Source organism: Eriocheir sinensis, chromosome 20, assembly GCF_024679095.1.
Source record: "Eriocheir sinensis breed Jianghai 21 chromosome 20, ASM2467909v1, whole genome shotgun sequence".
NCBI classification, from domain to species: domain Eukaryota; kingdom Metazoa; phylum Arthropoda; class Malacostraca; order Decapoda; family Varunidae; genus Eriocheir; species Eriocheir sinensis.
In genome coordinates, this window is record NC_066528.1 from 7,316,927 (window position 1) to 7,329,965 (window position 13,039).

The 13,039-nt window shown below is 48.2% G+C and overlaps 1 protein-coding gene and 1 long non-coding RNA gene across 10 annotated transcripts in view; both read left to right on the forward strand.

Annotated features, from left to right (window-relative positions):
• The window catches only part of LOC127001135 (tyrosine-protein phosphatase non-receptor type 9-like), a 150,172-nt gene that overhangs the window by 29,853 nt on the left and 107,280 nt on the right, over positions 1 to 13,039 (forward strand). The gene's annotated exons all lie outside the window — the stretch shown is intronic.
• LOC127001136 (uncharacterized) lies at positions 3,306 to 4,818 on the forward strand. Of its 5 annotated transcripts, XR_007754751.1 has the most exons (4): positions 3,306 to 3,937; positions 3,991 to 4,043; positions 4,150 to 4,308; positions 4,361 to 4,818. It is a non-coding gene; the product is annotated as an uncharacterized LOC127001136 (long non-coding RNA). The 5 variants fall into 5 exon arrangements; XR_007754747.1 differs by lacking the exon at positions 3,306 to 3,937 and having other exon boundaries at positions 3,944 to 4,043; XR_007754748.1 differs by lacking the exon at positions 3,306 to 3,937 and having other exon boundaries at positions 3,944 to 4,043; positions 4,414 to 4,818.

The following is a 13,039-nucleotide window of genomic DNA, read 5'->3' on the forward strand; positions in this document are numbered from 1 at the left end:
CCCTCATTGGATTTTATACCATTCAGCGTTCGAGGTGCTCGTGCGTGGGAGGGGACGGGGCGGGAGGGAGACAGGGATAAGGCGAAGGTATGTTGATGAATGCATTGGGGTGATCTGATGAGGTGGTGTGTGTGGGGGGGGGAGGGAGGTGAAATACAGGCTGGAGGGGTATGTAGGACGCAGATGGGATGATGCGAGGAATGGATAGTGTGTGGGGGTGTGTTACGGTAGAAATTAGGGGAAGGGATGTTTATGAATGTATTGGGGTGATCTGATGAGGTGGTGAGTGTGAGGGGGAGGTGCAATACAGGCGGGAGGGATATATAGAAAGCGGCCTGGGTGATGTGAGGAAAGGATAGTGTGGGGGTGTGGCACGGTATAATTAGGGGAAGGGATGTTTATGAATGTATTGGGGTGATCTGATGAGGTGGTGTGTGTGAGGGGGAGGTGCAATACAGGCGGGAGGGATATATAGAAAGCAGCCTGGGTGATGTGAGGAAAGGATAGTGTGGGGGTGAGGTACGGTATAATTAGGGGAAGGGATGTTTATGAATGTATTGGGGTGATCTGATGAGGTGGTGAGTGTGTTGGAGGGGGAGGTGAAATACAGGCTGGAGGGGTATGTAGGAAGCAGACTGGATAATAAGAAAAGACGAGAGAGTAGAAGAAAAAAAAAGCATGGGTTAGGCGAGGAGGTGAGAGGGGTAGATATGTTGTGGTGGAGGTATGCTGTATGGAGGAGTTAAGGGCGCATAGGTAGATATGTTGTGGTGGAGGTATGCTGTATGAAGGGGGTAAGAGCGCATATGTTGTGGTGGAGGTATGCTGTATGGATGAGTTAAGGGCGCATATGTTGTGGTGGAGGTATGCCTTATAGAGGAGTTAAGGGCGCATATGTTGTGTTGGAGATGTGCCTTATAGAGGAGTTAAGGGTTAGGAATGTGAGGTGTGGGTGAGTTGTTCGACACCCGGAAAAAAAAATGATAAAATAAAAATAAGTAAATAATAAAAAAAAAGATCTCACTAACGTCTGACTCTTGTTCTCGTCCCCTTTTCCGAGAATTTGCGTGAATGAGTTTTTTTTTTTTATGTGTGTGTGTGTGTGTGTGTGTGTGTGTGTGTGTGTGTGTATGTGTGGTGTTTCTGAATCCCTGCTTGCTTGTGTGTGCTTTTCTCATTACCATAGATATGAACACATTCCTCATGTAATCAGCTACTTTATTTAAACGTTTTTGTAAGTGTGTGTAAGTATATAGTTCTGTGCGACCCCCCCCACCCATCCCCCCTCATTCTCATTCTCATTCTCTCTCTCTCTCTCTCTCTCTCTCTCTCTCTCTCTCTCTCTCTCTCTCTCTCTCTCTCTCTCTCTCTCTCTCTCTCTCTCTCTCTCTCTCTCTCTCTCTCTCTCTCTCTCTCTCTCTCTCTCTCTCTCTCCTCTCTCTCTCTCTCTCTCTCTCTCTCTCTCTCCCTCTCTCTCTCTCTATCTCTCTCTCTCTCTCTCTCTCTCTCTCTCTCTCTCTCTCTCTCTCTCTCTCTCTCTCTCTCTCTCTCTCTCTCTCTCTCTCTCTCTCTCTCTCTCTCTCTCTCTCTCTCTCTCTCTCTCTCTCTCTCTCTCTCTCTCTCTCTCTCTCTCTCTCTCTCTCTCTCTCTCTCTCTCTCTCTCTCTCTCTCTCTCTCTCTCTCTCTCTCTCTCTCTCTCTCTCTCTCTCTCTCTCTCTCTCTCTCTCTCTCTCTCTCTCTCTCTCTCTCTCTCTCTCTCTCTCTCTCTCTCTCTCTCTCTCTCTCTCTCTCTCTCTCTCTCTCTCTCTCTCTCTCTCTCTCTCTCTCTCTCTCTCTCTCTCTCTCTCTCTCTCTCTCTCTCTCTCTCTCTCTCTCTCTCTCTCTCTCTCTCTCTCTCTCTCTCTCTCTCTCTCTCTCTCTCTCTCTCTCTCTCTCTCTCTCTCTCTCTCTCTCTCTCTCTCTCTCTCTCTCTCTCTCTCTCTCTCTCTCTCTCTCTCTCTCTCTCTCTCTCTCTCTCTCTCTCTCTCTCTCTCTCTCTCTCTCTCTCTCTCTGCGGTTAAACATTAGCAATAAAACGGAAGCTGCATTTGTTTATATTTGCTAAACAAGTTAATTTTCAGTCCACCGCTAGAAAACTTTTTATCCCTACTTTCCTTGCATTTATATTAGACTCCATTTACAATAAACAGGAATCAATGACTCCAACAGTTGGTATTAGCCACATCACCTGAACATTTCGTCCTCATCATTGGGAAAGGCATAAATGTATGTATGTATGTAGGTATGTATGTATCACCGCACAGGAGGAATGTAATAGTAATATTTGCCACGTTATTGAAAGGGTTTGAAATGTCAGATTCTATAGTTACATCTACGCATGGAGTTCTGTATTAACACTCATCATTTGTTTGATAAAAGTGTGAAATTGTAATATTTGATAGTTTCAAAATATTAATTATAAATGTAGCCTATAGGTATTCAATAGTTTCCTTCTCATCGATACTGCGTAAAAATCATTTTGCATTTGTTCACGTACGCTGTTCGGATGTGCACACCCTTGGTGCTCACACATGTTGCACTAATTACGTGTATGGAGGGGGCCGCGTTGCTTGCTCCGGGAAACAAGCGATTGTTTCAAAACAACGAGGACAGGAACAGGCACGGCCACACGAGAGCGACCCTCCCCCTCCGCTTAACCCCCACACCGTAAACCCCTCCCCTTAAAAGTCAGGCTTTTAATGGGAACTTTAATTCATTCTGGTCTTCCTACGTGTGTGTGTGTGTGTGTGTGTGTGTGTGTGTGTGTGTGTGTGTGTGTGTGTGCAGCTAAGAGGAGTTCCCAGAAATATGTTGTACCTCAGTTTATCTCACGTTGCAGGAATGTTGCCTTCCACACACGCACGTGGAAGATTTATAAGGTCTGTGTTACTTTTACCTGTATGAGCCGTTTGTTTTCTAATGCACCTGCAATAAAAAGGTATTAACCCTTCCATTTGCTGATGTCACCCAATGCATTAACGCGAGGATTTAGGGAATTATTATGCGTGTGTTAAATCACTTTTCTGGAATCAGCCAACCGTGTTTAGCTGACTCGATGTGTGTGTGTGTGACTGTGTGTGTGTGTGTGTGTGTGTGTGTGTGTGTGTGTGTGTGTGTGTGTGTGTGTGTGTGTGTGTGTGTGTGTGTGTGTGTGTGTGTGTGTGTGTGTGTGTGTGTGTGTGTGTGTGACTGTTTGTGGGTGTGGGTGGGTGTGTGTGGGTGGGTGGTTGGGTGTGGATGTGTGTACAACAATAATTTTCCTTTAATGATATTAGTGTAATGACGTTATATCATGCAGTTGAAAAAGTATAGCACCATTATAGTGGAATAATGCAATACAGTGTGTAGTATATAGACAGGGTAGTGGTAGCAAATGTAAGTTGTAGTGGTGGCGGTGGCGGTGGTGGTGGTGGGGACGGCGGCGGCGGCGACGGCAGGAGCGAGGTGTGGCTGCGGTCAGTGGACAGGTAGTGCACGCCTGTAGCGTTAAGGTATTTATGCAGAGTAGTCCTTTGGGGGCTCCTTCCCCCCCCCCCCCACACTCCTCTTTCCCCGTCACCTGCACAGTTCCTTCCAGAGAAAAAGTACTTCCTGGGTCACTTTATTGCCTCCTAACTTTCTTGATATTAGATAGTTGGAGGGGAGGGGGCAGGTAGGGACCAATAAAAGAAGTTCTGATGTCATTTTTGACCTCTTGAAAACTTGCAAAATTTGCAGTACAGGGTACAAGGATAAAACAAAACTCTAAAAGGGTAAAAAAAAAAAAAAGATAAACTTCGCTGCTCCATAAAATAAGGAGCATAAGATCCTAAAAGACAATAATCAAATTTAGTACCGAAAGTTTCTTCTTGAAATATCCCTCCGACTAGACCGCTGAAACGTTCGTGACCTTGAGCAGGTGAGCCAAGCACGGTGGTGGCATAGTGGTGGTCATGCGCTGATCTCGAGTAGGTGAGCCAAGCACGGTGGTGGCAGAGTGGTGGTCATGCGCTGATCTCGAGTAGGTGAGCCAAGCACGGTGGTGGGTGAGTGGTGGTCATGCGCTGATCTCGAGTAGGTGAGCCAAGCACGGTGGTGGCATAGTGGTGGTCATGCGCTGATCTCGAGTAGGTGAGCCAAGCACGGTGGTGGCAGAGTGGTGGTCATGCGCTGATCTCGAGTAGGTGAGCCAAGCACGGTGGTGGCAGAGTGGTGGTCATGCGCTGATCTCGAGTAGGTGAGCCAAGCACGGTGGTGGCAGAGTGGTGGTCATGCGCTGATCTCGAGTAGGTGAGCCAAGCACGGTGGTGGCAGGTGATGGTCATGCGCTGATCTCGAGTAGGTGAGCCAAGCACGGTGGTGGCAGAGTGATGGTCATGCGCTGATCTCGAGTAGGTGAGCCAAGCACGGTGGTGGCAGAGTGATGGTCATGCGCTGATCTCGAGTAGGTGAGCCAAGCACGGTGGTGGCAGAGTGATGGTCATGCGCTGATCTCGAGTAGGTGAGCCAAGCACGGTGGTGGCAGAGTGATGGTCATGCGCTGGTGCTGAAGCGGCTCAGGAAGCTGTCGCCCACGGCCTTGTCACCACGCCAGCCGCCGCCACCATGTCAGGCCAATGCTAAATACTGCTCAGCGGTCTTGTCTACCTCTCCCAAGCATGCTGCAGGCACAACATTTTATCCATATAAATATTTATTACCAACCACGTTAGCAAATACTGGTATTGTTTAAAGTTAGGTGTGGGAAAATTTATCGATGAATTCGAGTTTGGAGCGAGAAAGAAAAATGGAGAAGGTTGGGAATGGAGATCTGGGGAATGGGGTTGGGGGTTGGGGTGGAGATGGGTGTGAAGGGGAGGAAGAGGAGGGGGAAGAGTGAGACAGTTGAGTGTTAGGGTTTAGTGGGATGGGGGATAAGGTAATGTATGGAGAAAAGGGGTGGAGACGGGTATGACGGAACACGTATATCTGTGAGTGTGTGTGTGTGTGTGTGTGTGTGTGTGTGTGTGTGTGTGTGTGTGTGTGTGTGTGTGTGTGTGACGCTGGTAGGCTCTCAAGGTGCCTGGTGGATGACCCCAGTCCGTTAGTGGCGCAGGCGAATTTTATTTATAGTGGCTGCCGTGATGTATGACTATTTTATCATTATTATTGCTAGTTTCTTTATTATTATTATTATTATTATTATTATTATTATTATTATTATTATTATTATTATTATTATTATTATTATTATTATTATCATTATTATTATTATTAAGTCAGTTCAAGGGCCGAACATCCCCAAAATAAGTACCCCGAGAGAAGGTGCTCCTACAAAGGTGATCAAGGAACACTTTAAAAAGATAAAATTTCTTCAGTTCGAGAGGTCTGTTTTTTATCAACAATTTTGTGTCGGATTTATCTGAAAGATTAAAGCTGATTAAATTAAAATGTTGAGTCTTTCGTGTCATGCGAGAATCATTGAAGGTGAAGGGAGTAATTTCTCGGCATTGACATTGTGAGTGTCTTGAAATTGTTAGGATATACAAGAAGAGCCATGAAAGAAATTGTAATTTTGTGCTTGGCTTACCAGTGTTATGCTGTTTTTACGAACCTCCTTACTAACGCAGCTGCATAAAAGGACCTATGCAAGTGTTGTGGAAAGCGTGAGCCATTCAAATATACCTTATGTAAATTTTCTTGTGATGCATATATAGATAAAGGGACATTTTTTCTATCTTGCTTTGACACACACACACACACACACACACACACACACACACACACACACACACACACACACACACACACACACACACACACCTGCCAGACAAACACCCTTAGCTTAGCAACACTATAAATAAAGGGAATAAGTAAAGGGAAATAGAGGAAAGATTCACACACACACACACACACACCATCGCCGGATGTTTATTTGTTATTGTTGAAGGGTCTAGCGTGAAGCCTTGTCAGCACATGTGATTGCCTTCCTCGAAAACGGTAACCTACCCTCCCTGTGTTACAATGCAGGGCCTCTGTCTTATGTGCCTGCGAGCAGCCTCAGAAATGGGATGTATAGCCTCAGTTGTGCTAGCTTAAGACGGGGTGTCGAACTATCTATTTATCAAACAAAATTGGTGTTACTCGATTTTTTGGCTTCTTTCGCTTTTATAGAAGCTACATACATTTTGGGGGGGACTTTATTATTGTTTTGTTGTCATGTTGTGTTCGGCCCCCGGACTGCCTTCCTTACCGTTTAGAGATATTCGTGATACTTAAAATATAGGTTCAGAGCACTCTGAAAACCCCTATAAAAAATGTCCTGTTTACTAGCGCTTTAGTCGACGAGAGAGAGAGAGAGAGAGAGAGACAGACAGACAGACAGACAGACAGACAGACAGACAGACAGACAGACAGACAGACAGACAGACAGACAGACAGACAGACAGACAGACAGAGAGAGAGAGTAGTGAGTGTGCATACTATGGATATAATTATAATCTTTTCCTCACACGCTCACAGACCAAAGAGACAGTGAGGAGTGATACGGTAAGGCACACCCACTAAGGCTAAGCGCTCTCTCTCTCTCTCTCTCTCTCTCTCTCTCTCTCTCTCTCTCTCTCTCTCTCTCTCTCTCGTCGTAATACACTTTTGTAATAATAAGTTCCATCGTATACTTTTTTATGTCCTCCTCCTCCTCCTCCTCCTCCTCCGTCATCGTCCTCCTCCTCCTCCTCCTCCTCCTCCTCCTCCGTCATCGTCCTCCTCCTCCTCCTCCTCCGTCATCGTACCCCTCTTCCTCCTCCTTCCCCCGCGACATGCTATACGCTATGCCCACCAAGTACACACACACACACACACACACACACACACACACACACACACACACACACACACACACACACTTTCCTTCGTCCTGGTAGTGCCCTCAGCCATAACGCCGTGAGCACCCCGTTAGCACCGTTCTCACCTGCTCACCTTGCCTGCTTGGTCACTGGGGGGCGGCGAGGAGGAAAAATTTCACCTGTATAGTTAAGGCAGATATAGATAAAAGTAGAGTTATTAGCAGAGATAGTGATAGTTTTCCGATATTGTTTGGTTTGGTTCGTTTTATTAGTTTTTTTTTATGACTCTTAGACGTATAGAAGTTGTTTTGATGCCTGTATTTGTGTTTTTTTGTTTTGATGTGGTTAGATGTTTTGATGTGGCTAGATGTTTTGATGTAGTTCTTAGACGTATTGAAGTTGTTTTGATGTGTTTTTGTGTTTTTTGTTTCTTCTTCATTTGTTTTGATGTGGTTAGATGTTTTGATGTGGTTCTTAGACGTCTTGAAGTAGTTTTGATGTCTATTTGTGTTTTTTGTTTCTTCTTGATTTGTTTTGATGTGGTTAGGCGTAATTGTAGTATATAGTGGTCTCTCTCTCTCTCTCTCTCTCTCTCTCTCTCTCTCTCTCTCTCTCTCTCTCTCTCTCTCTCTCTCTCACAACATGGCTTCCGTAACAAAAGATCCTGCCTATCAAACCTATTGACCTTTTATAACGACCTCTTCTCAGTTTATGACGTAACCAAATCATTGGACGTAGTCTATCTTGATTTCCAGAAAGCGTTTGATAAAGTTCCACATCATAAATTACTTTATAAATTAAAGCAAATAGGTATTGACGGTCAAGTAAACCAATGGATCGCGAATTGGTTGAGCAACAGACAACAAAGAGTGGTGAGTGACGGTTTTAACTCAGAGTGGGCGCCGGTCAGTAATGGCGTCCCTCAGGGCTCGGTTCTTGGCCCAGTGCTCTTCATTATTCACATCAACGACGTGGATGTTGGACTCAATAATCGCATTAGTAAATTTGCAGACGACACAAAGGTTGGTAACTCGGTTCTCACTGACGAAGACAGGCAAAGCCTCCAAGAGGATTTGCACAAAATTTCAGCTTGGTCGGATAGATGGGAGATACCCTTTAACGTAGACAAGTGCCAGGTCCTTCAAGTTGGAACAAGAAATAAGAAGTTCGATTACGAAATGCGCGGCGTTAAACTCGCAAGCGTTCAGTGTGTTAAGGACCTGGGGGTCAAAATCTCATATCAATGCATCGATGCAGCAAATAAAGCGAACAGAATGTTGGGCTTCATTGAAAGAAACTTTATTCAAGAATAAAGATGTAATACTTCCGCTGTACAATAGTTAAGTCAGACCCCACTTGGAATATGCGGTACATTTTGGTCTCCCCACCATGCAAAGGACATTGCTAAATTAGAAGGTGTTCAGCGTCGGGCAACAAAAATGATCCCTTCCTTGCGCAACAAATCCTACGAAGAAAGGCTTTCCACCCTTAACATGTTCTCTCTTGAGAAACGTCGCCTCCGAGGAAAACTGATCGAATGTTTTAAAATACTTAATGGTTTCACGAATGTAGACAGAACAAAATTGTTTATGATCGATGACACTTTGCGAACGAGGAACAATGGCATAAAACTCAAATGTAGACAAGTAAATTCAGACTGCACCAAATTTTTCTTCACCAACGTTGTAGTGCGAGAATGGAATAAGCTCCCACCGTCAGTGGTCCAGTGTAACATGATTGACTCCTTTAAAAACAAGCTCGACCGTCACTTCCTTGAACTTAATATCAACTAGAGTAGAAAAGTAACGTTTTGGAGCCATCTGATTAGTGTAGATTCACTTAGGTTTAAGGACAGACCACCTAGTCTGGACCATGGGGTCTGTGTGGTCTGATTTTTTATGTAAATCTCTCTCTCTCTCTCTCTCTCTCTCTCTCTCTCTCTCTCTCTCTCTCTCTCTCTCTCTCTCTCTCTCTCTCTCTCTCTCTCTCTCTCTCTCTCTCTCTCTCTCTATATATATATATACACACACACACACACACACACACACACACACACACACACACACACACGATATATAACACTTTCTTCCCCTTTTACTCTTATCAGTTGACGCTTCGTCCTCCTCCTCCTCCTCCTGGGTGTGGGTGTGGGTCAAGTAGCTGCTAAGACCCAGCTTCTCCAGCATCGACCCGCCCTAGACCTCTCCTCTTTCCTCCACCTCCTCCTCCACTACCTCCTCCTCCTCCTTTTGTCTTCGCCTTGTATCTTTTTTTCATTCATTGTTCCATTAGTTATTTTGTTTATCATTATAACTTCTTTTCTCTATTCTTTTTTTTCTTATTTTATTTTTAATCTTTTTCTGATACTTTCTATTCATCTATTATTTTCTATGCTTTTCCTTCCCCACCCATCCATTATTTTTTTTGTTACCTCTCCTTTCCTCTCCTCTCTCCTCCTCCTCCTCCTCTCCTCCCCTGTCCTCTCCCCTCCTGTCCTCTCCCCTCCTGTCCTCTCCCCTCCTGTCCTCTCCTCTCCTGTCCTCTCCCCTCCTGTCCTCTCCTCTCCTGTCCTCTCCCCTCCTGTCCTCTCCCCTCCTGTCCTCTCCCCTCCTGTCCTCTCCCCTCCTCTCCTCTCCCCTCCTGTCCTCTCCCCTCCTGTCCTCTCCCCTCCTGTCCTCTCCCTTCCTCTCCTCTCCCCTCCTGTCCTCTCCCATCCTGTCCTCTCCCCTCCTGTCCTCTCCCTCCTGTCCCTCTCCCTCCCCTCCTGTCCTCTCCCCTCCCCTCCTGTCCTCCTCCTCCCCTCCTGTCCTCTCCCTCCTCCTGTCCTCTCCTCCTCTCCCTCTCCCTCCTGTCCCTCTCCCCTCCTGTCCTCTCCCCTCCTGTCCTCTCCTCCTCCCTCCTGTCCTCTCCTCTCCCCTCCTGTCCTCTCCTCTCCCCTCCTCTCCTCTGCCTGTCCTCTCCCCTCCTCCTCTCCTCTCCTCTCCTGTCCTCTCCCCTCCTGTCCTCTCCCCTCCTCCTCTCCTCTCCTCTCCTCTCCCTCCTGTCCTCTCCCTCCTGTCCTCTCCCTCCTCTTCTCCTCTCCTGTCCCTCCCCTCCTGTCCTCTCCCTCCTGTCCTCTCCTCTCCCCTCCTGTCCTCTCCCCTCCTGTCCTCTCCCCTCTTCTCCCCTCCTGTCCTCTCCCCTCTTGTCCTCTCCCCTCCTGTCCTCTCCTCCCTCCTGTCCTCTCCCTCCTGTCCCTCCCTCCCCTCTCTCCTCTCCTCTCCTGTCCTCTCCCCTCCTCCTCTCCTCTCCTCTCCTGTCCTCTCCCCTCCTCCTCTCCTCTCCTCTCCTGTCCTCTCCCCTCCTGTCCTCTCCCCTCCTGTCCTCTCCTCTCCTCTCCTCTCCTGTCCTCTCCCCTCCTGTCCTCTCCCCTCCTGTCCTCTCCCCTCCTGTCCTCTCCTCTCCTGTCCTCTCCCCTCCTGTCCTCTCCCCTCCTCTACTCTCCCCTCCTGTCCTCTCCACTCCTGTCCCTCTCCTCCTCTCCTCTCCTCTCCTGTCCTCTCCCCTCCTGTCCTCTCCCCTCCTCTTCTCTCCCCTCCTGTCCTCTCCTCTCCTGTCCTCTCCCCTCCTGTCCTCTCCCCTCCTCTTCTCTCCCCTCCTGTCCTCTCCCCTCCTGTCCTCTCCCCTCCTGTCCTCTCCTCTCCTGTCCTCTCCCCTCCTGTCCTCTCCCCTCCTGTCCTCTCCTCTCCCCTCCTGTCCTCTCCCCTCCTGTCCTCTCCCCTCCTGTCCTCTCCCCTCCTCTTCTCTCCCCTCCTGTCCTCTCCCCTCCTGTCCTCTCCCCTCCTCCTCTCCTCTCCTCTCCTGTCCTCTACTCTCCTGTCCTCTCCCCTCCTGTCTCTCCCCTCCTGTCCTCTCCCCTCCCTCTCCTCTCCTGTCCTCTCCCTCCTGTCCTCTCCCCTCCTGTCCTCTCCCTCCTCCTCTCCCCCTCTCCTGTCCTCTCCTCCTGTCCTCTCCCCTCCTGTCCTCTCCCTCCTCTCCTCCTCCTCTCCCTCCTGTCCCTCTCCCTCCTGTCCTCTCCCTCCTCCTCTCCCTCCTCTCCCTGTCCCTCCCCTCCTCCCTCCTCTCCCTCTCCTGTCCTCTCCTGTCCTGTCCTCTCCCCTCCTGTCCTCTCCTCTCCTCTCCTGTCCTGTCCTCTCCCCTCCTGTCCTCTCCCCTCCTGTCCTCCCTCCCTCCTCTCCTCTCCCTCCTGTCCTCTCCCCTCCTGTCCTCTCTCCTCCTCCTGTCCCTCCTGTCCCTCCCTCTCCTCTCCCTCTCCCTCTCCTCTCCTGTCCTCTCCCCTCCTGTCCTCTCCCCTCCTGTCCTCTCCCCTCCTGTCCTCTCCCCTCCTCCTCTCCTCTCCTCTCCTCTCCTCTACTCTCCTGTCCTCTCCCCTCCTGTCCCTCTCCCTCCTGTCCTCTCCCTCTCCTCTCCTCCTCTCCCTCCTGTCCTCTCCCCTCCTGTCCCTCCCTCCCTCTCCCCTCCTGTCCTCTCCCCTCCTGTCCTCTCCCCTCCTGTCCCTCCTCCCCTCCTGTCCTCTCCCCTCCTCCTCTCCTCTCCTCTCCTGTCCTCTCCCCTCCTGTCCTCTCCCCTCCTGTCCTCTCCCCTCCTCTTCTCACCCCTCCTCTACCATGACAAACACCAAATGCTCCACCACCACCGCCTATTCCGTATACAGCCAGTCACCCAATCCTGACCTCTGCTATCATATATCCTGGCCTATATATTATTGTCTCCTTGTAAAGTCTCTCTCTCTCTCTCTCTCTCTCTCTCTCTCTCTCTCTCTCTCTCTCTCTCTCTCTCTCTCTCTCTCTCTCTCTCTCTCTCTCTCTCTCTCTCTCTCTCTCTCTCTCTCTCTCTCTCTCTCTCTCTCTCTCTCTCTCTCTCTCTCTCTCTCTCTCTCTCTCTCTCTCTCTCTCTCTCTCTGCAGTTTTAACGTGACAGATTTCGCATACAAGCATCTATTGTGTATTCGCTTGTGTGACACTAACCACCACCACCACCACCACCACAGCAACAACAACAACAACAACTATAAAAAACAGTAACCCTCACCGTCACACAATGGAAGACCAAAATAGTAAGCGTGAACTACGTACTGCACACACACACACACACACACACACACACACACACACACACACACACACACACATACACACGGACCGGAAGTCAGACAAACATTATTACTGTTTTTATCTTTCCACTCCCTTCCGTCCGCCCCGTCACCTTCGTTTGCTTCCATACATTCACTTATTCACTCACTGACTCACTCCTTTTTCCTCTTCTTCTTCTAAACTTATTTCCACTCCTCCTCCTCCTCCTCCTCCTCCTCCACTCAATCTGTTGCGTCTTTCATCACCAAAAAATCTTTCCTAAAATATTTCCTGTTGGCCCACACCAAGACGATGGGGTGTCATGTACTCCCTTACACCCTTTCACGGTCTGTGTGTGTGTGTGTGTGTGTGTGTGTGTGTGTGTGTGTGTGTGTGAGACATTTGGTGGTTGTGGTGGTGGTGATGGTGGTTGGATGTGGGAAGGTGGAAGGAGAGGGCGAATCGCGAAGTCACCTGCTGCGGTACAGTAATAATTATTTCAAGTATAACTGTTCCTCATCAGTTTGTGTGCTTGTGTGTCTGCCGGCGTTGTTTTCACACACACACACACACACACACACACACACACACACACACACACACACACACACACAGCCTTGCCCTGTACAAGCATTAATTAGTATTATTATGATGATTATTATAAAATAAAATCTACTGTACAGTATCGTTTTATTAGGGTTATGGATAAGCAGAAAATCGATTACGTGCCCTGGCCACTCAAAACTATTGTCCAAATGCATGATGCACGTGGAAGAGAGAGAGAGAGACGAAAAAAGATAAAGAGGCTTACCGGCAATCCGGAGTGAAGCGGTAACCAATGTTTGTCTTCTAATGATTTCTTCTAGGAAGAGCGCGTGTGGCTTATCGTGGTGGAAGCCTGGAAGGTAGTTGGGTCAGGGAAGGAGGGGGAGAGGGCGGCAGGGGTGTTATAAGGGATTGAGTGAATATTAAGTAAAGGGTTGAATTTCACACTTTTCCGAGCTGTAGTTCTTCACCATTATATTGCCCATATGTTATTCCTTTGGTTTTCTTGATATATATATATATATATATATATATATATAT